Source organism: Dermacentor silvarum, chromosome 7 (genome assembly GCF_013339745.2).
Source record: "Dermacentor silvarum isolate Dsil-2018 chromosome 7, BIME_Dsil_1.4, whole genome shotgun sequence".
NCBI classification, from domain to species: Eukaryota; Metazoa; Arthropoda; class Arachnida; order Ixodida; family Ixodidae; genus Dermacentor; species Dermacentor silvarum.
The window spans coordinates 78,065,380-78,092,522 of record NC_051160.1 but is presented as its reverse complement, the minus strand read 5'-3'; positions in this window follow the sequence as shown (position 1 = coordinate 78,092,522).

Sequence of the window (27,143 nt, the reverse complement as noted above, 5' to 3'; positions counted from 1 at the left end):
ACATGAATTGCCAGATGGCCCTGCCTTCCTATGTTAACTTTGTTATTATGTTGCCTCAGCCTGTCATTCAGACATTGCTCAGTTTGGCCCACGTAATTTCTACCACAACCTAAAGGAATCTCATAAACGACTCCTGCCGGACAATCTACGTATTTGTTGTCGTATTTTGTGACGCAGGCCGGTGCCTTGCGGAAAGAAAGAGTTGGTCATTCTGCAGAGCTTAGAAAGCTGCACGGGGCAGAAAACGCGACATTTAGGTTAGCTCACTTGGCAATCTTTTTCAAATTATGCGACATGTCGTGTATGTAAGGTATCACAGCTACCTTTTCTTTGTCACGAGGTGGCTCGTGGTCCAGTTGACGAGTTTGCGACTTCTTCGTGATTGTTTCCGCTACGAAACTAGAACATGTTGCGGGTAACCTGCCTCTTCCAGTCGGTTAAACTCACCGCAGCTCGATGTGGACAGGACTTCTTAAAAACATTCAGCAGGCACATGCTAGCAATGCTGCGTTTAATTAGCTTTGAATGAGATGAACTAAAGGGTAGCAGAGGTTTACTAGCCCAAGGTTCATACTGCCAACAGACGTGGTTGCTTGATAAAAACAGTCTAAGATCTAAAAACCTGGTGGAGGAATCTAGAAGTTAGTGGGTCACTTCTATGGGAGATTAAATATGCCTGAAGGTTGTCACAGTTTGACTAACGATCAAGTCGGCGCCCGTCAAATTCTTATCTACAAAAATTTCGAAGTCGCCCACGAATAAAAAAACTTTGACTACACCGCTACCCTTGAGACTGCTAGAGATGGTTCTGCCAGCCCGAGCTAAAAATAAGTCGCTCAGGATCGGAGCTAAACACGAACCGATGCAAACGCTGCTCTTTTGCAGGTATAAACGACTGTCCCATTCAATATAGGTGGAAGCCAGGTAATGTTAGAGCATAGCCAAGAATTTGTCTTCCAATGTACCGGCTTCATTCTGAAATTACAGGGAGCCATAGCTGTCAATACCTTCCTGGACGCACTGAAGAAATTCTGCTTTTGGCATGCTTTAATATGGATCTTGTACGTCGGGCTCTTCACTATGTGTCTCCTCTGACCCAAGCGCCACAGTTTCTTTGATCGCCGTCACGACTTGCAAAGCACGCGAGCTCTCCTACTGCATTTGACGGAGCGGACCGCTTTAAAGGCCTATTTGTTGACTGCATCATTATTTTACAACTCCGCTCTTGTACAGTACGCGATGATGATGACGAGAGAACGTCAACTATCACCTGTTGAATGGTGCATTAATTTAAGAACGTCAACTATGCTATATCTCTCTGGTAACTTGCAGCACTGCCAAGGGTACGGGCTTATGCATTGGCAATAGCCTTGCGCTTTGTAGATAATTTATTTTTTGCTTTGTACGTATTACGCTACAGTGCTGCATGACATTTAGTCCCTTTCGGCATGCGCGTCGTAAACTGCGAATTACGTGGCGTTACCACCTGTAACCGTAAACGCCACCTTAACCGTGATTCCGTATAGAACATAGCAGCGCCCTTACAGCCATGACCGCCTCCTTGGATCCAAACTCCCACTTGCTACCGGCTCGCCGTCCTGACAGCAAGAAATAGATGGTAAAATTCATCATCTCTTAGTCTCATCTCGTGCTGATCAAAAGGCATTAGGTATGTTTTGTCGTTATCCTCGACATGAAGAGTGAGTCTGTTTTATCTGCTGCACCATGGACGAGCGGCACCTGCAACACCGCTGGCGATGCTCCTCATCGCTCCAGCATTCTGCGATGCCTGGTAGCGGCCGGGGTGCTGTTCCTCCTACGCAGCAAGAACTGCCTTGCGTGTGGCGTCGCGCCAACAAGGTGCACCCGCGTATGAATAGGGCATCGTCGGAGAAGTCAAAGTGCAACGCAACACCTTGCTATCGCTGTCAATGCTTCGTTGTTCAAGCAAAACTGCCAAGTACTGATTATTGATAGTCAGCAAAGTATTGTAAGATAAGAATAAACGATAGAGGTTCTAAAAATCTAGATTGGAGTTAGTAAATGAAGCTCGCACATAGCCCTAGACACAGTAGGCTACAGACAGTGACAAAAGGAGAGGACAAGTTACACTCAATTGACGCTTTACTAAATCACGACTATATCACGACAATCACAAACATAAGGCCGTGATACGCTCCAACTTCAATAGGCATACAGATTTATAAAATGGACAGGTTGCATATTAGACGCACAGATACGCAACATTCAAAAGTAGCCTTCAACAACGAAGACGCGCACATATGATTTGATAAGTGTATTAGACTTAAACCACTAATAATGTTGAGGCTGAGTGCGCTTATAAATATCTACCCAATATGGAACTTAGTACATGCTTATATTGGATGTGTCTTCAAATAATCTTTAGTGTGTGATCAATGCATTTTGCTGGGCTGTCTGTGACTGCCAAATGCGGAAATATTTTAGGAAAGGGTCGTAGAGATCAGTTGCCTATCTTGTTCAAGTTTCAGTCTATACGTTGCGTACCCAGGACATTATTTATATGTTGTTTTTGTATTAGTTGCATGCATCTGTGCTAGTGTTTTAATGTGGCGAGTTGGGTGCATGCGTTGGGCACGTATTTGAAAAGGCGGCAGCGTTAAAAAAATACGGATGGAGACAAGACGACAAAGACGAGCGCTGAACTTTCAATAACGTTAGTCACGAATACATACGAATCATTCAGGAATACATACGAGCTGTCCGAGCCAGGGGTTATAATCTGCGCATGCGTAAATATGCTATCTCATCCTCTATAGTGTTTTCCTCGCGAATTCGTATGTTTGCTGCGCTAGACTGAATCCTTATTACGATACATTCTCGCTGTGAATATTTTTGTCCATATACAACATTTAACCAACAGAGTTCTAGGTCAGGTTCGTATTCAAAAAGTAAAAATGTGCGCGTAGGAGCGTTCCAAAGACTGCAACAGCAAATCACAATATGGCGTTCACATTGAAGCATGAACTTTGCAAAATATTTTCAATTTTGAATCATGCAGGTTACTCACACACGCACACATTTTTCGAGAGTCTTCGCCTAAACCACTTTTTATCCGTGTAGGGTTATATCTCGACATGCCAAATACTTATGAAATGCCGCGCTCCGGAATTTGTTTATAGAGTTATCAACTACCTATCATCACAGTCACTACTACGCCTAACAATAGTTCAGGGTTATAACTGATTGTTACATCACATATAACATAGCCACGTACTTTCATTGGTTTATTTGCGATATCTATATTTTTTAGGCATGAAATGCTTTTGGCTCCCATTGTCAGCGACCTTCAAGTGACCTTGTGCCAAAAGCCAGAGCCGTTATCCGGGCACTCGAAACGAGAACATGCCGGCAAGTTGCGAGAACAAAACGAGATCATTAGGGCAACCAGTCAAAACTTACCAAAATGCGGTACCTGGCCCCCAACCCTTTGTACAGGGTCTCATTACATACGCTAGTAACTTTCGAAGCATGTTACAAAAAATATTTCTTCTGAGTTCTTCCTAATGTTTCTTCACAATATCACTCCACAATATCACTCAAGCTGTAACTTCTAGTACGCTGAAGTTTTATTTGTCATTTCCAGTAGCGACGATCAAAGGGCAGATACAGGGTACCTAAGGCTGCACATTTGCAGCCGACCACTTCGATGCGACAAGAAGAAAAAGTGGTGGCAGACGCTGAGTGCGTTGGACTGTTGCTAAAGGAAACGGGATTGAAGGCGTCGGCACCACAGGCAGCAAAAGACGCCATATGGTAGCCATTTCATGTTGATGATTGTGGGCTCTCCCGTAATCAAGACAAGTCTTGATTACGGGAGAGCCCACAATCTTAACCTGTTCATAGTCGACCCTTCGCCGTCTGCCTGGCGTCACGCAGGTCACGTGACCAGGAGATTATGAGAGCGGCGCCGGGGGAGGGCAGGTCACGTGACCAGCAGAGGAGGAGAGGCGTGCTGGGGGAGAGGCGACCAATGAGAGGTGCGCGTGCTGGGGGAGAAGGACAGGCGATAAGAGAAGGTGTTTCTGTGTGGCGCGTTCGGAGCCAACGCGCGGAAACGCGGACGGCGTCGGCAGCAGCTCTGCGCGTTGTGCGTTATCCGAAAGAGTGAGAGAGAGAGAGAGAGAGAGAGAGAAGGAAATGAATTAAGCATCATTTGCTTCTCTCGATCACTCTGTGTCCGTGGCTGCAGCCGATTCCTCTGGCGGCGGGTCTGCAGGTTTCCACCATAGAACTGGACACTCAAGTCGCGTCAGAAGTCGCTGCCTCTTCTCACCTCGCAACATTTAAATATAACTTCCTCTTGTAGATCTCTGCTTACTTGTGTTTACGCAATTGCATCACGTGCAACACATGCACATTTAACACTCCTAACACTCGGTGTAAATAACACAGCTTCTCTGTTCGACCATCTTCACGGAGTGGAAGGGGCGGCGATTTTTTTACAGTGAAGCTGTTAAAGGCTAGGTCCCCGATGATGGCATCCGCGTGCAGAAAAAAAAATTATCATCACCAGCATTGGCTCGAGCGTCCCTGCCGGCTCGCTGAGCCCTCACTAACTCTCTTCTTTTGCGCCAGTCGACCTTCTTGCATGCCGCGTTCTTCCCTGAGTAGAGTTGGGCCCGGCTGCGAGGCTAGCGCGTCAAGCCTGCTGGAAGCTGCGCCCGACTAGAGTTGAGCCCTTATGGGAGGCTAGCGAGACTAGGCCGGCAGCGCTCCCTCTTTCAGTCCCTCCGCCTTAGCTGCTGGCGCGTGCTCTTTCCCTCACTCCTCCGGCTGCTCCGCGTGCGTCTATTGACAGGGCCGCTGATAAATGAAAGAAAGGCGAGGAGGGCGGGGCGTGGCGTCCGATGGTGGAGGAGAGATGTGGGCGGCTGCCACGCATGACTGTATGCGTGCTGGCTCTCCAACTTCGGCGTATGCGCGCATCCCTGCCGGCCTCGGCCACCTGTGCCGCCGGCTCACTCCGGGCTCCCACCTGTCTACGAAAAAAGTAGGTCAACGGAGGAGTGGGGTACGAGAGGAGTTCGCGATAGCGTTGGTTGTGTATACGGAGCTTTGAGAGGCGGGGGCATTGTGTAAGAGTCCACCTAGTGGACTGTCCATTTCGGCTGTCCCGATTGGCTCCAGTTGCACGAGTGAGAAGGCAGTGCACGAGTGACTGGCAGCCTCCTTCTCGCTCATGCTGCTGGAACCAATCGAACAGTCGATGTGGACAGTCCACTAGGCAGACTCTTACAGAATGCCCCTGTTGGTCAAGGACTCTTGTCTGCGAACGTCGTACAAAACCGTGATAAACGCGCTAGGAACGCCGTCGCCCGTGGACGCCGACGGGTCCCATCCCCCGCAACGAGCTTGGAACGCCATCACCCGTGGACGCCGAGCCAGTTCTTTCAAAGCAGGGCATTGCATAGCCATCGTCTAAGTGTTAAAAAATACCCCAGTGTGCTACTCGGAACCGGCACCAAAGCCTCTTTCCCGAGTACGTAGCGAAGGATTCGGTTTACCATTTTGTAGCCGAATTCAGCATAGCAAATCCCCAATATAGCTAAACCCCAACAAAGCAAATCCCAGCAGAGCGCCAGCTTCAATGGACTTCCTTCTTCACAGGGTGGAAGGGCTCTGACTGTTTTTTTTAACGAACTTCATGGTATCTTTATTTATTTATTCATTATTGTCACATATGTTCAGGATGGATAATATTACTGACGTTGCACTGTGACTATCTCTGTGCTATTCTGAGCCTTCTCTCAAAAATTGGATGAATTACTACTGTATTCTGTTATTATTGTCATAATGTTATCCTTAAATTTGTGTAGTTGATTTACTTTGTTTTTACATGTGTTGTTATTGTAACAGATTATTCTGATTTGCTTTTCTTCAATATTTTTTATGTTGCATATATATCGTGTTTGTAGCAAATCCGTTAAAAAAAATTTTATTTGAACTTCTGCTTTAATTCGAAAAAGACTTCTCGCATAAATTTTGACATTTATTACCGAGAGAGCCTTCTAAGATTTGTGAACAAACATATTTTTAAATCACTTCTCATATTGCGAAATGAGAGACTCTTTTTCAACATTATTTTTGTAATTATTCTTTCTGCACTTGTTGCGAACTGAGAGGGAAGAGCTTGGCATCTGTAGCGTCTCCTTAGGAAATAAACTGAATTAAAATTAATTCAAATGAATTGTCGCAATGTGGGGTATTACATGATGGATGAACGGTCATGAATGATAACTATGCGATTAAGGTTGTCAAATGTCAAGAAAATATTTGAAGGACGAAAAGTCAGTTGTAGCGACGGCAATGGGAAAGAGCTGCCAGTTCCGCGCAGTCCAAAGCTCGTGGAGGGTAGACCAAGTTCACATGGCTGGTCCTGGCGATGCTGTGGGCAGTTCTGATGAACGTGTTATTATCATATTACCAACCAAGGAATGATAAAACCTGTGACAAAGGCATGTGCAGGCAATTTTACGTCCTCGACGTCGGAATTAATAGTACGACAATTCTGCGACACACTGAGCATAACGCTTAATAAAAGCGTCAAAAATATTAGTACAACCATAACAAACTCCCATATTCAAATTTATTATAAGTGAATGTACACAAGGAAGGAAAAGAACGAGGCATCACATCTTGTAATCCGGAGAACAAGCTTTTTCACATTCTGTCATGTTACGAAAATGGTTCTTTCCTTCTTTCGAGGTCATGTAACCTTGTTTTTTTGAGTAGCAGGCGCCTTCTTGCGGATCAAAGTAATAAGAAACTCCTTGTCCAGATCCACTTTCCGGTTCTTTTATGCATGGTGAGGACGCTGAAAAAAACGTATTTAAATGCACACACTTCAATATCTCAAACGTTTACGTCGGTACGTCACATAAAAAAACTGTAGCAATTTTCAACGGTACAGCAACACTGATCAACGGCACTGACAACTGATTGGTCCACAAGGAAAACTGAGCACTTCGATCTATTCCGGTGCTGTCGCATGCACTCTCCTCCCCCAAGCGCACACCATTTTTTTTCTGCGGTTACGAACAAAGTGTGCCAACATAATCCAGTCAAATGCAAGACAAGTAGATAAAGGAAAGCAAATTATTTGTCGCAGGCTAGCACAAAAATATGACTTAAAAATCCCTTTCCGTTTCTTGACATCTAGCACCACATCTGCTTGGTGGGCAAGCTCACCCAAGCTATTTGGATATCACACTAGTATTCCTTAGTTAGGTTCTGATATCCCATGGGTTACGATGTACGGAAGAATAAAAGGATGGCACACGTGTGTTGCCATTAGAGAGACGTAGACGTTAGTCTCTATGTGAACATCTTGACAAAGGACGGGCCTTGTAAGTGTTTATTACTAGTGCGGTAATCTTGTTAAGCTCACAATGAAAAATAAATGGAACATTTTTTTTTATTTCACTTTTGTTAACTGAGGCTTTTCAGTCGATGCTCATCCTGAATTTTTTCGAAGCCCAGCTATAAAGACAGGAGGACAAGAACATGAAAAGCCCCGTTTACTTTAGTGATTAAGCCTACTCTCTTGGTAGCTACGCTTCAAACATATTCGTTATGAGCTTTGCAGTTTGTTAAACAAGACTTATCACTTCAGGATAATTATGCCTCTTCAGTTCTACTTGTCCCAACTATTAAAACGGCCTTCAACATTTCGCCACAGCTGTGAAGAAAACATTAAAAAGGGCTAGCTGTGCCTTTAATCATCTATGCATTAGAGCAACTGTGCGTCACACGAAAAAAAATATAATTTTATTGTTTTATGGAGTTAGCCGTACTCGAGCAACGCGCGAACCGATAGAGACAGCATTCAAAGACTCCAGTTAAATTTGTATCACCTGGTTTTCAATAACTTACCCCAAAAAATCCGCACACTAGAAATGTTCTATTCCAGCCTCATCGCCATGTGCCCACCCGGTCAAACAATCAAATCAGAAACATTTTGCTCATGACCCGAACATATTAATGCACTCACCTCGGCGTGCAATACTCAAGATAAATGGCGCTGCACAAAGGATAGCTCCTTGTATGTTGAAACAGCATGGCATTGTGTAACAAAACTCAACAGTTTGAGCGTGGACGAAGTGCCACAAATACAGTTAACAACAGATGTATTACAGCGAAGCTGTATACTTCTACGCCCCAGTGCATTTGTGGTGTCGGTAGGCAAAAATTTGGGCCGATCCCACAGGTAATGCAATACCAGGCCGGCCAGCGGCCGCGGTGAAGCAGGTTTCAAGCTCCCCCTGATCTAATAATATTGATAATAAATAAATACAAATGAAATACATAAATAATGTCATTTGGTTTTGGTGTTTTTTGCTTCAGCAATAAAAAATCACCAGCCCTTCCCCTGTCGAGAAAATGGGGGTAAGCGAAGCTTGTCGTGTGTGTATGTGACCTTCTTGGTAATTTTCTTTCTTTCTCTCTTTCTCCCTCTTTCTCACTTTGTTTATCCTTTCTTTCTCTCTCTCTCATTCCCTCTTTGTATCTCTCTCTCTTTGTATGTCTCTCTATTTTTCTTTCTCTCTCTCTGTCTCTATTTCTAACTCTTTCTTTCTCTCTCCCTGCCTTTCTCTGTCTTTCTCTCTTTTTTGTCCCTGGTATGTACCATTAGGCTTTGACCCTATCTGCACTATCGCCCGGATCGGCCCACTTTTTGGCGTGACACCGCCACCACCACCGCCGCCGACACTTGTGAGCCTACAAAGCTTCGCTTAAAAATTGGTTCGCCATTCCGCCTCTGCAAAAGTTGATGTCCATCGAAGCTGTTGCAAAACCACGACACCTGCTGATGTATGTGTATGAAATGTTTTATCACTTTAGACTAATTGTAGTGATAAGCGCTTTGTAGTCGCTGTGGATCCTCGGTAACCCTAACTCTACCTGGTCTGCCCATAGCAGTTCTCGGGAGCTGCACTCGGGGTGATTCAGCCAGCATGTGAATTACGGGAAGTACATGGATTTGTGTAAACTTCGTCTTTCTTGCTTCGCATCTTTATGAACTCGGCATTTTCAACAAAGTACTGTATAATATTGCAGCAACATGGCAGTAATAAATAATTAAACGTTACTAAACATTTTCGACAACAGGATTTGAACATAGGACCTCTAGTACATAAGCTCGATATTGAAAACATTGCGCTATGGACGCATTCTTTTTTTCTTTATTGCATAAGGTTTCGTCCTAAAGTTAGCAGATTGACAAGTGTGGAATTCTCGCATAGATCTTTGTACCAAAACCTCGTCATTTCGCCATATTTTCTGTTCACAATGCAGGATCTTCAAAAAGTAAATGTAAACCACTGGTTTTAACATCGATTACTTTTGATCAAAGGCGAAGTACCCGGAAATATATGACGGCCAGATATTACCACGGATGAGGTAGACGCTCGTTCGCGCTTGTAAATATTGTTCTTGTGGTGTCCTCTGGTGTCCAGCCCTATTCCCTGAAACTCTATCAGTCTCAGAGTAGCCTATTAAATATTAGTGCAACACTTAAGAACTTATACCAACCAGTGAGTGGTTTACGTGTGTTATCTAAAAAGTTCGAGCTGAAAGCTTCATCACGACACACAACGTAAAAGACTCACGAACAATATTACGTGTTTTCTTTGAGCTACTACTCAACTACGAAACATGGATATCTTAAGCGTGGATCACCGCATAAACAAATCTAGCGCTATGTACACATTCATACGTTATTACGTAGAAAACAAATTATATAATGACGTCGCACCAAAAAACATTATACCGTACCAAAAACATGAAACCTGTGGCTTCGAAGCCATGCGCAATACATAAAAATAGATTAGTGAATCGGAGTAACGGTGATTTAATAGAGCACGGCTGGAAGTATGTACCACTGTGTCACGCAATACAATTTATAGCCCTGCTTACTAGCATGCATGCCTTACAGCAGTGCTCATGGCATTTGAACTAGGCGTAACGAACTCGAAGGAATGGATGTGCGACATTTACACGTCTTGTGAAGCTTCGGCGGAGTCGTGTGCTGCCAAAGCAAACAGAAGCAGGGGAGGCCTCTGTTTACAATGGTACAAGTCTCCATGTTTCTTCCACGTTTGATCAAGTGTCTCCACGTGATCAAACATTGCGGCGACCACGGGAACGCGGTTAGGGTGCATTGCGAGGAGGCAAGGTTCTAAACGGACACTCTAGACGTCATTGTGCCAGAAACGCGGCCACTATCGCACTGCCCCGGTTAGGACAGCGAATGTGAGGCCCGAGCATGAAGAGTTAGAAGGCCTCCAGAGATGTGCAGTGAGTTTGGCTGTAAACACGACTAAGTCACGTGGACGCTCCGTAACACTCCGCTTAATCGGCTCTGCCAGAGCCAGAGTAGCGGTGTGTCAATAATTGTTGTGCGCGCACACACATATGCGTTACTTCAGATGAGCTGTGCGCATAACACACTGCAGTGCAGTGGTTCGAGAGATACGGACAGTAAATGTCAAGCTAAATCTATCTAATCGCTTCATTGGACATTGACAAGCAGCGACGGTTTTCTATCGGTCTAATATCCTGCGGCATAGAGGTACTGACGCCACTGACGGGACTCCGGAACTTGCCAGCGTTAGAACTTGCTAATGGTTTCAGTGCTTTGCCTTCAATTGAAACAGACTCATTTTAACAGCCGAGCTGTTAAAGCCAGCCGTTAGTCCATCCGTCGCGGACAAAAAATGTGGGCCGATCCGGGCGGTAGTGCAGAAAGGGTCCAAGCTCAATGGCACATGCCCTTGTGAACAAGCGAAGCTGAGCCTGGCTAAGTCTAGATAAGCATTGTTGTGACTACTTAAGCTTAGTCAGTCATCGATAGCCAATCAATAACTAATCGATAATCGATCAATACTCAATAACTTTTGAAAAATGCTGGGGATATCTTGGTAGTGCTTAGCCTAGCCCAAAATTCGTGGTAATCAAGGTACTCCAAAGAATGACTGTCACAAAAGCGCGCGTAATCAAAGCGCGCGCTGTCACACAAGCCAGCGAAAGAAACACGCCGGGCCCGCGGCAGCTTCAACAGAGGGGGAGAGCTCATGCGCCTCTAACAGCCGACGAGACCAACGGCGTCTAGACGTCTAGAAGAGCACAGACGAGGCGATGGTAACCGGAGAGAGGGAGAGAGAGAGCACACACGCGCGCCGGGACACCTTCTCACCCGGCTAGTCGAGAAAGAGATTGCTACAGCGTGAGCGTGCGCCAACGGGATGAGTCATCACCCCCCCTCGACGACGCTCCGACGGCGGCGGTCGAAGGTGGAGAAAAGACTAGAAGATTTCCAGGCTGTGGTCATGCTACGGGATCACGACTTCGATAGGAAGTTTCGAGAATCCCGACGGACAGTATAAAACCACCATGCGAAAATCAGAAAGTTCAGTGGAGTCTGCACCAGTGAAGTGATGTAACGTGAAGACCAAGCGTCTGCGGAAGAAGAGGATTCCCCGGCAAGCTAGTCGACGAGTTCATCGAGCGTCTGCGCTTCCGGAAGAAGTTCCTTCTTAGAAATTTGCCCCGAGCTACGGCGAGATCGTCCGACTTCAAGACCAACACTGGTGAATACTACAGGACATTTAGTGTTCCTTTTCATTTTGTATTTTACGTGTTGGACTCTTAGTGCTTGTTGTTAATTATTTTCCTTTGTTTTGTGAATGCCCATCTGATTTGCATTGTGTTGTGTCTAGCCTAAGTGTACAAGTGTGTGTGTAACTGCCTTGTATGGAGAATATATTTTGTTGTGTTTTGACAATTCTCGGCTCTGACTCGGTCTTTGGACAGTAACCGGCATTCGCTGGCACACCAGAGGGCCCATTCTTAATTGTCCTCGCTTTCGTGGGATTATTTTCGGAAGCTGATAAGTCGGCTTTGCAATTTGGTCCGGCGTTTGCGCCTCGTTCACGAGGTCTGTGACAATGACTGACGCACTACGGCTGCAGCTAAAGAACTACGGGTTCTAAGCAATAATGCTCGCAGCATTGTTAACAAGTCGGAGCAACTTCAATCGGTTTTCTTGAGTTCCAATCCCCATGTAGTTGTGTTAACCGAAACGTGGCTGTATGACGTTATTGATGACAGAGTTGTTTTCCCCCGTCTTATCAGGCCTATCGTCGTAATAGGTCATCGAGGGGAGGCGGAGTAGCAATTTTGGTTAAAAAAATATAACTTCTGTTCTTTCACGTCAAGCCAGTAACCTAGAAGCTGTTACATTGAAACTTTCTTGCTGGGGTAAAATATTTTTATTTTTTGCTGTTTATCGAGCCCCTTACTCACCTGCGCAATTCCTTTGTTATCTCTGGGAACATATTGCATCGTTTACAGGTGATAATGTGCTGCTCATAGGCGATTTTAATCTCCCACACATTGATTGGGAGAATGTATCTTCCTTCACCGACTCTAACTTGCACGTGAACTACCTACGCGATATTATGCTTTGTCATAACTTGCAACAGGTTGTCGAACATCCGACACACATTTACGGCACATCGGAAACGGTCCTTGATCTTGTTTTTGTAAGTAAATCCATTGAAAATTTTGCTTTCTCCATTGAACCTGACATTTCTGATCATGCACTCGTGTATTTTACAGGCTCGTTGAACTCGTGTCATGTCAGTAAAAACAAAACAATTACTGTTAAAGACTTCTCACGGGCCAATGATGAAAGCGTTCTAGGTTACCTTGAAAGCTGCCTTGACAGTTTCCGAGGGCATAATATCACTGTACTTTGGGACATATTTAAAAAATTGTTAATCACTGCCTCAACAATTTTATTCCGAGCAAAGCTAAATGAACATCTAAAGTTACTCCCTGGATAACAACAGAAATATTACACCTTAAAAGGAGAGTTAAGCGCTTAAGACGGCGATGTGGTTCACGTGACGCAATCCAAAAAATCCAGAATAACTTAAACCAAAAGTTGGGGTATGCTAAGCGTCAGTACTTTCACTATACACTGCCAAATTTTATGCGCTTCGCTCCGCAAACATTTTGGGCCTTTCTAAGAAGAAAATAACAAGGCAGTTAGTGATATTGTACACGAGCGGAATATCATCAATGAAAAGCACAATATTGCACAACGTTTTAATCAATACTTCCCTAGAGTCTTTGTTCTAACTCTGATACTACTACACTTCACAAATGTACGCCACGCAACACTGCAACTGATATTGTGTCACTACCAGGTGTTGTTTCAATGCTACTCAACCATAAAACTAAATCCTCCCCAGGTCCACATGACATGCCCAACGTTTTTTTGAGGAGGCATGCCGAAGCATTAGCGCCTTTTATAGTTGTTATATTTCAAGTGTTGTATATTTCAAGTGTTATATACTTTCTTATATGCAGCTACCCTGCCTAAAGATTGGCTCTTGGCACGTGTTGTACTTGTACTGAAAAAATGTTATGCCACACTAGTAACAAGTTATCGTCCTATATCACTAACTTCATCATGTTGCAAACTACTTGAACATATCAAAGCTAAGGAAATTAATAAGTTTATAGGTGATAACAACATACTTTCTTCTTGTCAACACGGTTATCGCAAGGGTTTTTCTACTGTAACATAGTTAACAACAGTTATTCACAATTTTGCTAGTGTTCTTGATAAGACGGGTCAAATTGATGCAATATTTCTAGATTTTAGAAAATCGTTTGATCTCGTATCACATAGTAAACTTATTTATAAACTAGAATCTATTAACCTTCCAACCTACTTAGTGAATTGGGTGGCTGCTTGTCTGACTAACCGCATGCAGTTTGATTCAATTAATGATCACTCATCCACCGAACTTCCAGTATCATCTGGAGTGCCCTAGGGCAGTGTACTGAGCCATATACTATTCTTGATATACATTAATGACATTACAAACGAAATGAATTCCCCTGTTCAAATTAGATTACTCGCGGACGATTATGCACTGTACAATGAAATTAACTGTCATGAAGATCAATTCGTACTGAACTGTAATCTCCAAAGCATTCTTTGATGGTGTCAGCAGTGGAGCATGGAATTAAATACCAGTAAAACAGTCTGCATGTCAATAACTAGAAAGACAATTAAAAACTGCCATTTTTCTACAAACTAGGTTCCGAACTGCTTGCGGAAGTCAGCGAGTGCAAGTACTTAGGAATCACAATAGCCAACAACCTCAGGTGGAGGTTGTTGGCTAACATATCTAACTCTTCGTTCAGGAAACTTTGCTTTCTCAGACATAAGCTAAAACACACACCTCCTATAGTACTAGGTTAACGGCTTATACATCCCTAATTCGACCAAAACTCGAATACGCCAGCGTCGTCTGGGATCTCTATACAAAAGCTAACATCAATGCTCTTGAAGTAATACAGCGTAAAGCTGTCAGGTTCATTTATTCGAAATATCGCACAAGTGACTCTCCCTCTAGTCTAATGATGCCGCGTAACATCTAGACTCTACAATTACGAAGAAAAATACAACGACTAAAATTTCTGTTTTTGCTCAAGGATAATCTCTTGTCTGTAAACCCAGCTCCTTATTTAAAACCTCTTACAGCATGTAGAACACGGCATCGTCATGCTGGCTCTTTAACACCTTTTAACACCCGAACTAACCTTTTCAAATATTCTTTTCTCTCCACGCACCATAACAGATTGGAGCAAATGCCTTTTTTCACAGTTATCTAATGCTGATTTTTTCTAGCATATAAGTCTTTGACATCACTGGCATTTATGTACTGCGAATTTATACCAACACTTATCTGTATTGACCCGTATTGACCACGAACTCAAGGTCTACCCACCTTTTTCTCGGACTAAAAAAAAACATTTACACTCACGTCTAGTTTTATCAATAAATGAGTGGAACGCCCTTCCGCAATCCATTGCCAACATTAAGGAATTATCTTCTTTTCAATCGGCTCTACTAACCTACCTTAATGAGAAAACCTGGAACACCAGCTGATCATTTCTAAACAACCATATTATCCTGCTTGCACGCCTTACTACTTTTGAACACTGTCATACATTTGTTGTATTATTCTAAATGTGTTGTAGCTCTATCTTGTATTATTGCATTATATAATTGTAACTTCACGCCACTACTAGATGCACTGTATCTCCTTAATGTTGTGATCATTTGTGTTCTTTATTTGCGTTTTATTCTTCATCCTTATAACCCCGCTTTAAAGTTTCTTGTTGTTATCCCCCCCCCCCCCCCCCTATGTAATGCCCGACGATTCTAGGCCCTTAGGGTAAATAAATGAAATGAAACAAATCTGTTTTCTTGGGTTCGGTATCGTGTGTCTCGTCAGCTGCAGTAACGTCCTCGTAAAATGTTTTTTTTATATCTGCGTGTGTGACGCGCTTTTGGCAATTTGGTCGTGCTACAAGTGCGTAAACAACTTTATATGGCATTGTGTCGCTACGCTTCATTGCCCTGTACTTGATGTTGGTGGACTCGTGCCTTTTTATTTTTCATTTTTCTGCTTTTACAATTATTAGTCCTCTTTGTTGTTATGTATATAATCTTGTTATATACTAATATTTGTACGCGTTGCTTGGATATATTTTAATGTACTTTTGCCCCTCAAGCTTGGGCCCTATTTCGGGCCTGCAGTGTCCTGTAAACGAAATTTAATAAATAAAATAAATAAAAGTCAGGACTAGCTGGGTGCCCATCAGCTCCACTGTTTCTTTAGCATTGCGCCTTCAGTGCAAGCTACGCTATTTTTTTTTTCGCACGAAAACGACACGCACCCTCCCCCCCCCCCCCCTTTCGAAACGACAGTCAAATCAGTAGCTCTTACTCCACTAAACCGACTTCTCAACTAAGCCGACCACTAAACAGCCCTTCGGCTGAAAAACACATTAACCCCGTATTTCAGAATATTCCTCCACTTCAACTCTCCACTTCCAAACAATGGTGATGATGATGATGATTTATTGGCATCCCCTGTGAAACGGGGCGGTGACATATAGTCACCTAGCCTGCTGCAGTTACTCAAGTGTGCTATACATACTTTTTATTCTAGCATTATTCTATAGATCTCTTTGATCTTTTTTTCCTATTCATCAAGACGTTCTATCTACCTTCTACCGCTACCTATGCCTGTAACGGATCTGGTCGTACTCTGCCCAGCTTTATTTTCACCAATACTCAAACATCTCTTGTTTATCTCGACTGCTGACCGGTTGATGCTTCCGCTCACATTAAATTCCAGCACTTTTGGAAGGTGTACGTTACCTGTAGATCTCACTGGGTAAATCTCTTCGCATCCCATTAGGATGCGCTGAGTGGTATCCGGAATTTTTGCTGCTGCATATATATCCCTCATCTAGTTGAGAAAATTACCTCCGGTATCTATTTGTCATTAGGTAACCGGCTTCAGCCTCAAATAGCAAGGTACTACCCATTGTTTATCGTACATGTTTTCCTTTCTAATTTCTTTCTTCTCATTCTTGTAAATCTGCATGTTTCGTTTCGCTTCCATTCTTTGCATCCAATTCACTGCCCCTATTTCTCTCACTTTCTTTCTGATGACTCCTGAATGTCTATTTACAGTTTTATTTTCCCTGTATTCGGTTGCCAACTTTCTTGACCTCTTCCTCCTTTCTGGTCCACGCTTTTCAGGAACAGATCATCGGGCATTTTAGCCGCCCATTTATTTTGATCCATGTTCCTGAGTCTTTCGTCCAAACTAATCTTGCTTTGCGCTTCTCTGACTTCAAACGAGGCCCAAGACATGTCACCCTGCACTGACTCATTTGTGGCTTTGCCATGCGCGGCCAATGCCAGCTGGTCTACCGACCTTTAGTTAACATCCGACCCCGGCAAGATATAAAATTTTAAGCACAGAATGACATTTGCGAACGTTATCGCTGGCACCATTGCTCCTTTCCAGATTCGACGCACCACCTCATAATTATTGTTGCCCCAGAGTGCATTATGTTATATTATTGCTGCATTCCGCTTCCCCTTTATTTTCTTTCAGGTTATCTTAGTGGATGCTTGAGTAAGCCATTCTGTCGTTTATGTATACACCGAGGTATTATATTGCTTCACTATGGGTATGCCTTGCTGTTCAATTGACACCGTGTAGTTACTCGTATCTTCATTAAAGGTCATAATTCCCGTTTTCTCTGTGGTAAACTTAAGACCGAGATTTGTTGTTGCGTTGCCACACATATTCGGAAGTGTCTGTAAATCACTTGCATTGTCCGCTAGTATAACTATGTCGTCCGCATACATTAGTCCGGGAACTTTCTGTTGCACCATTTGTTCATTACGCATGTATGATAAATTTAACCCTAATTCACGGTTTCCCAGTCATCTTTATATGCCCTTAACATAGAGTGTGAACAACAATGGAGACAGAAAACACCCTTGCTTGAGTCCTTGCTGAATTTCCACCACTGCATTACAATCTCGTCCTTTCCAGACAATTCATACTCGGTTGTCTCTACATACCTCCCTCACCAGCTTAATGAAATCGTCATTTGTGCTTTCGTGTTCGAAAATAATCCACAACAATTCCTTCACTACTTCGTCGTAGACTCCCTTACTATCTGTAAATGTTGTTCGAAAAGGTCTATTCTGAGCTACTCAAATCTCTATGCACTGATTTGGTAGCGTCTTCCTGCTCTGAACCCATTCCAGAGTTCCCCCAGTACATCATTTTTTTTCCACACACTTTGACAGCTCTAATTTTATGACTTAATTGCATTGCCATTCTGTATATAAACGACGTTACTGTAACTGACCTGCACAAGTGCGCCCTATCCTTATCAACATTCCCTTTGTAGATGAGGTTCATCTTGCTTTCACACCATTCAACCGGAATTTTCTTCGTTTTAATCACTTGCTCAACGACATTAGTCAGCAGTGCCTTGCTCTTTGGACCGAGGTTTTTGATTAGCTATATTGAGATTTCATCGGGTCCTGCGGCGGTGTTATTAGGGTAATTTTATACTCCTTTTGTTTCTAGTAAAGCTTTATATGCTAAATTTTGATCTCTCAGGCTTCTCAGTTATTGCTGGATCTGCTTGGGTCTGAACTACACTTTTTTTGTGCCGAAGTTATCCCTAATAAACTCTCTGATGTACCGCAGCTTATTGCCGCCTACAAAGATATTACCGTCTTCATCCCTTATAGCCGTTAGCGAATTTTTAGTTGGATTTAGCTACAAGACAGTGTTTGGCAGCGCCACCTCTTGACTGAAGTGGTCACTGCATTTGGCTCACACTCAACAGTAATTCTTGAGAAGAGTACCGTCATTTTCACTCGAGCCGCTGCACTGCGCTCGACACGGTGAGTGGAGGCAGAGCTTCGAGTTGAGGATCATTTGAGAATACGAAGGTGTTAATCTTCTCGAGAATTGTCACGCAACGTCAGTGAAGAGCAGTGATCACTTTTGTCAAGTGGCGGCGCAGCCATCCACTTCCTCGAATCGAGCTGCAGGGCTTTGTGGAGGAATGTTCATGAATGTAGTGGACGGTCTTGTACCCTTGCTCTGTTACATTGCGTTCACCCCATCCGGCTTCATGTTCAAGAGCAATTGTGCACTAGCGTACCAGCCAAACCTATTAGCGTACCGACACTGCTATAGTTCCTGTTGAATAGCCAGCACGTGTTCACGCTCAAAACTGCGCTTCTCTGCGCATTGCAATATTTCTGATCCCCTCAACGCTCCTTCCGCGTCTCCTGTTCTTTCGTACCAACTGCAGTCGTTGTGCCCCTTCTGTTTCCGTTAGAGGATGCGCCGGCGATGGGTGCGTAATCCTTTTGGGTGCTACGGGCCACTTTTGTTCGAATTATATCCCGGGGAACCCATTGTGCAAGTCCGCAGCCAGCAAACGCAAAGGAGGGGACGTGTCGGGGCAGGAGGGGAACAGAAAAATAATGCTTTCTTGCGAAATTGGTATTGAATTGAACTATGCCGTCATGCGAAACACTACCGCCACATGGCCAACTAGGATAGTCCGTGCTTCTTAACCCGTTGTTACTCTTGACCCTACGTGACCCATCGTAAAAGACATGCAGCATGCGTAAAGTGAGAGAAGCCGGAAAAAAAGAAAAAAAGAAAGGTTTGCTTCAAAAATTATGTGCTAAATTTTACTTACGTGCGCAGGATTTCAGGCAGTTCGGAAGCTTCAGGGAAACAGATATTCTGTCGTCGCAAGGGTTCCAAAAAATCCGTTTACATTTGTTCTTCTCGGGGTCATACATGTACCGTTTTTCATACATGTGCCCACCACATCCCTTGCTGAATAAATCCCGATATGGATCGGTGCAGAATGGCGACACTGGAAGCACGAGACAAGATTGAATCATGTGTTCACCACCAGAGATTTCCCAATGCGTCAGAAATCCCTCCCAGCACAAAAATTCACTATTGAAATCTGGAAAACTCTGAACTTGACGAGAATTTTGATAGAGAATGTAGGTAATTGTTGACTACACACTATGAGCAATGCTAACCGTACATCAAATTGCGCGAAAGTATCAGCATCAGTGACATAGCAAGGTCATGTTTCCGTGGGAGAACAACCTCCGAATATGCATTACTCACAATAGAGAGAGCGATTCTCCGGGACAGCGGAAACCAACCGCTGAAATGGTGCTGTGCCTTCGCCTCAGATCAGACTGCCACTCTGACCAACCATGATGCCACACCGAAGGTGTACAGGTCGTCTACAGAAAAAATTTACTTCGCAATGACATTTTCGTGAACTCATCATTTGTATTGGCGGACTTCAGTATTCCTCTTATAATTATTAAGTGGTTGAGTTAACTAAGATTCGGTACCTACTCATTTGGAAGCTTGAAGAGTTAGAGTGACATTGGAAAAGTCCAGGACACCAAAGGTTAACTATTTTTTAGAAATAACCTTGCCTAGCATTAACTCCAAGAAAGCCCACAGCTACACAGTTTTTACATAAACGATGAAAATGCACTGCAGTATTTACGTTAACAGGAGATATAAATAATGCCCTGCACGATGACCAACTAGTAGCAATTATCTTTCTCGATTGATAAGGCCTCTGATGAGGTTGATTCTATTTGATAGAATCAAATAATTTATCAAATCAATTGATAAGTTAAGCAGTTATGGGTTTCGCAACAAGCGTACTTCATTTTTTTTTCGTAGTTATATTAGCAATCGTAAACAAGTAGCTACCACAAACCAGAAAACATCACCCCCTCAGTGTCTTCGAGCAGGAGAGACAGAGAGATTATGGTTGTAAAGAGGAGTGCCACAGAGATCCTTACTTTGACCCTTGCCACTTATGTAATTCACTTGAATGTGTTTCCCCATATTTCCAAGTTCGCGAACGTACTAATAGATGGTGATGGCTCTCCTTTAAAGATTACAGGTAACAACGTCGAGGAGGCAGAAGAAATAGCACAAATAGAATTTGCTAAGATTTCTGTATGTATTGTTGTGAACAAATGAGCAATAATACAAAAAAAACACCGACAACTGCGGTACCCCCTAACGCTAAATTTGAGTGCAGCTCTATACGAATTTTCCTTTCGCTGTATATTGGCTGGCGCGGACAACCTGTCTCATGCGGCACCTTGCAAACGGAGCGAAGTGTGGCGCGACGGCATCGCTAATCCGGAGATCACAATAATCAGCACGTCGGTGACGCGTGGGCGCGATTCACAGCAGCCGCCCCTGACAGACCTCCCAGACGACGCTAGCTACTGTGGCGCCATCTCGTAGCCATCGTCACCTCACTATGCGTTTCTTCTCACGCTTTCGCCATACCCTACTCCACTTTCCACCTCGTGGTTCCACTGCGCCATCCTCTCCACTTTCCTGCTCGCGTCTTTCGCCCCCCGCGGTGATCCGCTTTCGCTCTTTCATCCTTCGCTGCGCTCGCTCGCTCGACGCTCGCCGAAGGAATGAACGCCTAATAGCCTGCGCTCTAAAACAAATGCCCAATAGTTCGTTCTATAGTTACAAAACCATCACTGTGATACTGTCACTTTGTCACTTAATAAATGTCCACTTAGGTGGTCTGAATCACATATCTATGTCGACGTTGTCTTTTTTTTGTGTGTGTGTGACATTGCCAATGCCATAAATAAACTCTTCGCCCTAAACTAGCATCTGGCTATTGCACTCTTTCGCACGGACGCGAACACATTAAAGGAAACATTATTCGGATTTTGTGTTTTTCTTTTTTTCATTTGTCATCTTTCATATTTCATTCTGTCCTTCGGGATGCACTTTCACGACATACCTTGCACCTATTCCAATGAAGTTGGAATTGCAAGCATGATTACGTTTGGTTATTTATTTGCTCGCCGTCACTTTTATGCTGTAAATTATTATGTATTTTATTCCTAAGTGTCTCTTTGTTGCTAATTGACCAAATATGCAATCATATGTTATTACCTTGAATAAACACCATTTCCATATCTGAAGGTGGCCCACTACTAGCCGTTAGCTACGGGACCCTACCGTGTGTGCACACATCGCATTCATCGCACACTTATTTCGAATACCGTTTGCGTTGCATGGGAAGGGATGAGGATGGAGGAGAAAGTTCATATCATCAAGGGACACCAGGAGTACCCTTTATCCCCACTGCTGTTTATGAAGTGCAAGGATGGAAAGGATGCCAGAAGGAACCAATATCGGGTTTAATCTCTCATACAAACACGCGGGCACTATACTAAAGAAGCAGCTTCCAGGTTTCTTTTATGCGGACAACGTTGTGTTGCTGACAAGTAAAGTGATATGCAACGTCTGGCTAATATTTGTGGACAGGAACGTCAGAATTTAGGATAAAAATTTTGCGTTAAATATCAGGGTTTTTTTTTATTCAATAAAAGCAGTGAACAGGCAGTGTCAATACAGGGCCAGGAAATAGCTCGGGTAAACGAACACAGATACCTTGGTATAGGGTTCAACGGAGGCAATAGATATATTGAAACGCCGGAAAAAACAATGATACCCATATGCGGCCATAATGAAGCCCAGAGAACTATGGGGATACTATAGGCACGATGTGCTCTGGGGTGTGTGGAAAGGTGCAATGGTTACAGGATTTACATTTGTAAATGTGGTTATTTGCATAAAATAAGGGCTACAATCAGGATTCGATGATAAAGGTCAGTGGGGCGCCTCGCATTGGGCGGTCACGGCAGACTACAAGTGAAGCTGTGCAGGGTAATATGGGCTGGACAAGATCTGAAGTGAGGGATGCTCACAGTAAAACTGATTTTCAAGAACGACTCAGTTATGTGTAAGAACGTAAATGGGTTGCGAGGGAGTTCAGATATTTGTACAGGAGTAGCATATTGACTCACAGTGGAGGAAAAGAACTAGGAAGCTATCCAGGGAGTATGCGACCGGTATGGTAAACAACATGGCAGCAAAGAACGTCAAACGCAAAGTCAGAGAGGCTGAGACAATCTCATGGACGGCGGCAATGGATAAGATACCAACTATGAGTAGCTACGTAAGAGGAAAAAAATGAAGCCAGGAAAGAAACAATTTGTGGTTACTCAAGGGAACGCTTATTGCTTTTCGAAGTGAGATCAGGATGCCTTAGAGTGTGTAGTTATACAGCGAGGCACAACAAGGAAGAGCAAGCATGTGTTTGCTGTGGTAAAGCTGGGGAAACGATGCAACATGTTTTGTTAGAATGTGTAGATATCTACTCAGCTGTCAGTTTAAGCTTCTCTGGCCTTCCTGTAGCACTTGGGTTCAGGGGTAGCCGAAGGAAGATATACATGTCTGCAGTAGAGATTAGTACGAGGCGATTGGAAGTTTGGTGGCTGAAAAGTAGGGAGATCACAGACAACGGGAGCGTACAAAAACGAAGTTCCCAGTATTGGTTCAGAAAGTTTGATGCTGAGACTTCTTTGCCTTTGTGTGTGTGTGTGTGTGTGTGTGTGTGTGTGTGTGTGTGTGTGTGTGTGGTAGGACATTAGGCAAAATAGGAACAAGAGCTTGGTGGTGCAACCGCCCACCCCGTTTCAAAGGGCACGCTCATAGCATCCTTCCATTCATCCATCCATGGCAACGGCGGCGCCGGACTGGTACTGGTATTGCAGTTGCCGTTTCCCGGCACTTCCCGGGAAGCGGAAACTGTAGCAAACGAAGCCAGGAATCACGTCACTAAACTTTCACATGTAAAAAGAGAACCCACCTAGCAACTGATTTCATTTGTGTTGTGATATCGTTATGGGAAGGCCACGTACATTAAGGACACCCGAAGAGCAGCCTGGACATGATGAGTGGCGACGGACACAACAACGTCCATATGCACAACGGCGTCGTGCTCAGGCTCGGCGGGACCTAGTTCAAGGTTACGTCACATTGGTCTAAAGGATGAGGTGATGCCACAGCTTCACTGGCAAACCACCTTCACAGCGTGGATTGGAGCACATTTTTGCTTTATTTGGTCATGTGCATAGTTCCGTATAATCAGCGTATTCCGAATTCGTAACAATGGCTGGTCCTTAGGTCAAACAGCTACGTACCTAATATCGCTACCTCGCAACATACGCTTTATCACAGAATAATGGCATTTCAATGCTATCAAAGTGATTCTCAGCTTGAGTTAGTGGACTTCTATTCAGCATGGAGCCGCTTTGTATAAAATACAATAATGACCTAAAACATAAAAAAATATTGAAATAAGTTCGGAGGTATCAGCTACTTTTGTGCGAAAGTCCAGAACACGCAATACTTCGTAATATTTCGCGTGATAACTTCGCTGCGTTCGTCGCATGCCGACCTTTAAGAGGGATGCTCTCCAGAGATCCAATTTCATTATTAATAAAGCAAAAGGAATAACACTTATGCAAAACATCGGCTTGAATCTCCTATTTTCGAATATGTTTTAAGGTTTTCAATACCTTGTTTGAATAGTTTTTCTCTGTTCCCTGAATGTAAGAAAAGTATAGTCTCTTGTGCGAAATTTGTCCTTCATAACAGACATTGAGTGATAGCGCCAGTTTTTCTTGTCTTTTCTCTTTTCGCGTTGTTAAACCTTAAATACGATCCAGAACCAAATAGCCCACCAGCCAGCCACGACATGGAATAAAGTTGTAAAAATAGCATATACGAGCGCCATATGAAAAACTAATTGTAAATAAGCTAAAAAATAATGCTTCAGACTTTGACAGGAAAAGTACAGCTGTGTGCTACGTGTTCTTGCTCCAAACACTGCGCGATTTGACCCTGCCAGTGACCCAGCCAAGGTGTGGCTCTGGTTGCTTTCTTCCAAACACTGCGTACAGCACGCATGCCGCTTGGGTTATGCTGTGGCCCACCTTATAGTTCTAATGTCCTCCACATGTTAATTTAAGCAAATAGCATTCTTTGTCCACTTCAGCCGTTGTGAATCTGTCCGCCCGTCCGTTCGTCTGTGTGTCTTACGCCAACCCAGGGACCCACTGTCTGTCTGTCTTACGCCAACCCAGGAGCCCAAGTTGTGCCACTAGTTATGCACAAGTTGGGAGCCCAAGTTGTGCCACTAGCTTGGGCCACTAGTTATGTGTTCATGGTCGTGATGCCATCGTGGTCGTTCCACTGTCGTCATCAATTGTGCCACTAGGTATGGGCTTGTGGTTGAGATGCCTTCGTGGTCGTTGCGTCTCCGTCATTCCAGCTTTGTCATTCGACACTCTTCGTGCCGTCGTTTTCACGCCATCGTCAGCATACAATGGTCGTTCAGTGATCGTCAATCCCGCTTCGTGATCTCGCTCTCGTCATACTGCCGTTTCCACGCCTTCTACTCGAAATCAGTGGTACAAGTTGTCTAATAGCATGGACCACTAGGTACATGTTCGGGGTCGTGATACTGCCTTGATCATTGCGTCGTCATCACTGAGCTTTGTCGTCCGACTCTCCTCATGCCGCCGTCATCATGCCGTTGTCTTCAGGCAGTCGTCTTCATTCCGTCGTGTCACGATGCCATTTTATTGCGATAGCAATTATATGGACACTCAAAAGCAGATTTCTGCCGTCGGCGTCGCCGTCGCCGTCGCCGTGAGGTTCCGTATGACGTCTTTGGAGAAGAAATCGTGGTGTGGTAAGTGGTTCTTGAGGGAAAGGGAAAGGTTGGCGCTATCTTCTGCAGCCCTTGAGGGAGCACGGCTCAGCGTCGCCGCGCGCCGAACGCTGTATGTGCGAGTGAAAGGGCGCGAGGGGCGCGTCTTTCACGGGGAGTGAACGCACGGCGGAGAACAAACGCGCGTTCTGCGCCGTGCTCGCTTAAGGGCTGCAAAAGTAGGCGTCTCTGTTCTCCTTCACAATCACCATGTATGTAGAGCAAACGCGCCTTCTTTCGACGAGCGAGAGGCCGTGGGGGAGGGGGAGGGAAGGGAGGCGACGTTTAGCTGCGGCACGCAGTGCCTATTTATATCAGAGGCTCCGGCAACAGTCACCAACGCCGCACGCATTTTGAGCGAACGCGGGCAAAACGCCGATGGCGTCTTCAACAGTTCTGCGTGTTGCCGATGTTGCTGCATGTCCAAGTTTATACAGCTGATAAAGCTAATATCATTACTCCGTATAGCTCTCTACAAGTTTGCTATCGCAATTGATGCTTCGCCTTTCAGGTGAAACTGCGACAATTTTTATCATTGTGATCACTTTAGTAACGTCATTCTATTGCCGTCATGCAGTAATCGTCATAACGCCTTCCTTGTTTCACCGACGAGTTAGGCGTTATGGCCACGCAGCCAATACGACACCAGATGGTCAAACATCAAAGTAACAATGTCGAATAAATTGTTTACGCTACCGGAGCAAAGACACCCATTTTTGGTGTTGTTCTGTTTCTCAAAACGTTCCTCTGAGTGCACCAATCACCGTGATGCTTGCCGGGTTTTAAACATGCTAATGGTGATGGGTCCGCAAGGCCATGATCTGTGTTAAAGCATTACCGATACAAAGAGCAACCATTGCATTTCAGTTGACGAGTGAAATATTGCGGTGATAGAAAGCTTTTAGGTGTGGTCAGGATACGGATGCATACGGAGGTGTACGTATTTCGTTTTACATGACCTAGTCGGTTACAAATATGTATCATATTTAGTATTCAAACCGTGAACCTAGTAAAACTTCCAAAAGCTTAATAGAGAGTTTTAGATTAGGGGGACGCAAGCGATGTGGCGCCCTAGCGCTCGTGCCGCTTTACTGCGCATGCGCGGTAAAGCGGCACGAGCGCTAGGGCTCGTGCCGCTTTAGATTAGGGGGACGCAAGCGATGTGGCGCCCTAGCGCTCGTGCCGCTTTACTGCGCATGCGCGGACCCGTCTGCGCACGCTCATTTGTGTCGCCCCAAACGCTAGGGGGCCCCAACGTTTGCGTCCCCCTGATCTAAAGCTCTCTAATAGCTGAATAGGAAAATCTTGATTTTGCATTGCAACCGCTGTGCAAGCATTTGTGAAGTCTTCAAGCGACATATGCCTTGCACAAACTAGCAACTCACTAGCGTCACACTAGCGTTAGGTGTATAACTGAAATGCCCAAAACATATTAGCTGCCTAAAACAAGGAAACAAGTATGATTCCCAATGATCTAACAGTAAGAGTAGAAATTACATGCATGTAAGATAATTGGAGCTTACGCGTTGTACTCTGCTGCGCCTCCACGACATTGTGCCCGTGGAGTTCCATGGTTCCTGCAAAATGTAAAACAAAATGCAAGGGCATCATCAAGTGTTAACGCAACTTTCTCAGCACGGAAACTGAATGCGGCGTAAGAAACAGTGTATATAGTTTTCTGCAAACAGGAAACGAGCACACAAATGTGTTTCCTGACCGAGCATAATTCCAAATGAAAGAAGATATGGTTTCCAAACAGTTATGCGCTTATCTGTACATGCACAAAATAGGCACATGTCCTTGCCTGCTTCGTTTCGCATTAACTTGTAACCTGTCCCTTTCCGTAATGTATGTATTGTAAGCTAGCCAGTATTTTACTTTGGTGAATATTAAAAACGATTATTGTAGCAAGAAAGGCTAACTTTATTGGTTTGCCTTCAGAATAAAACCAGTAAAGAAGCGCAGGCACAGATTTTTCGGGCGATAAATCTTTCTCGTGGGTGATGCACACCATTTTGGGG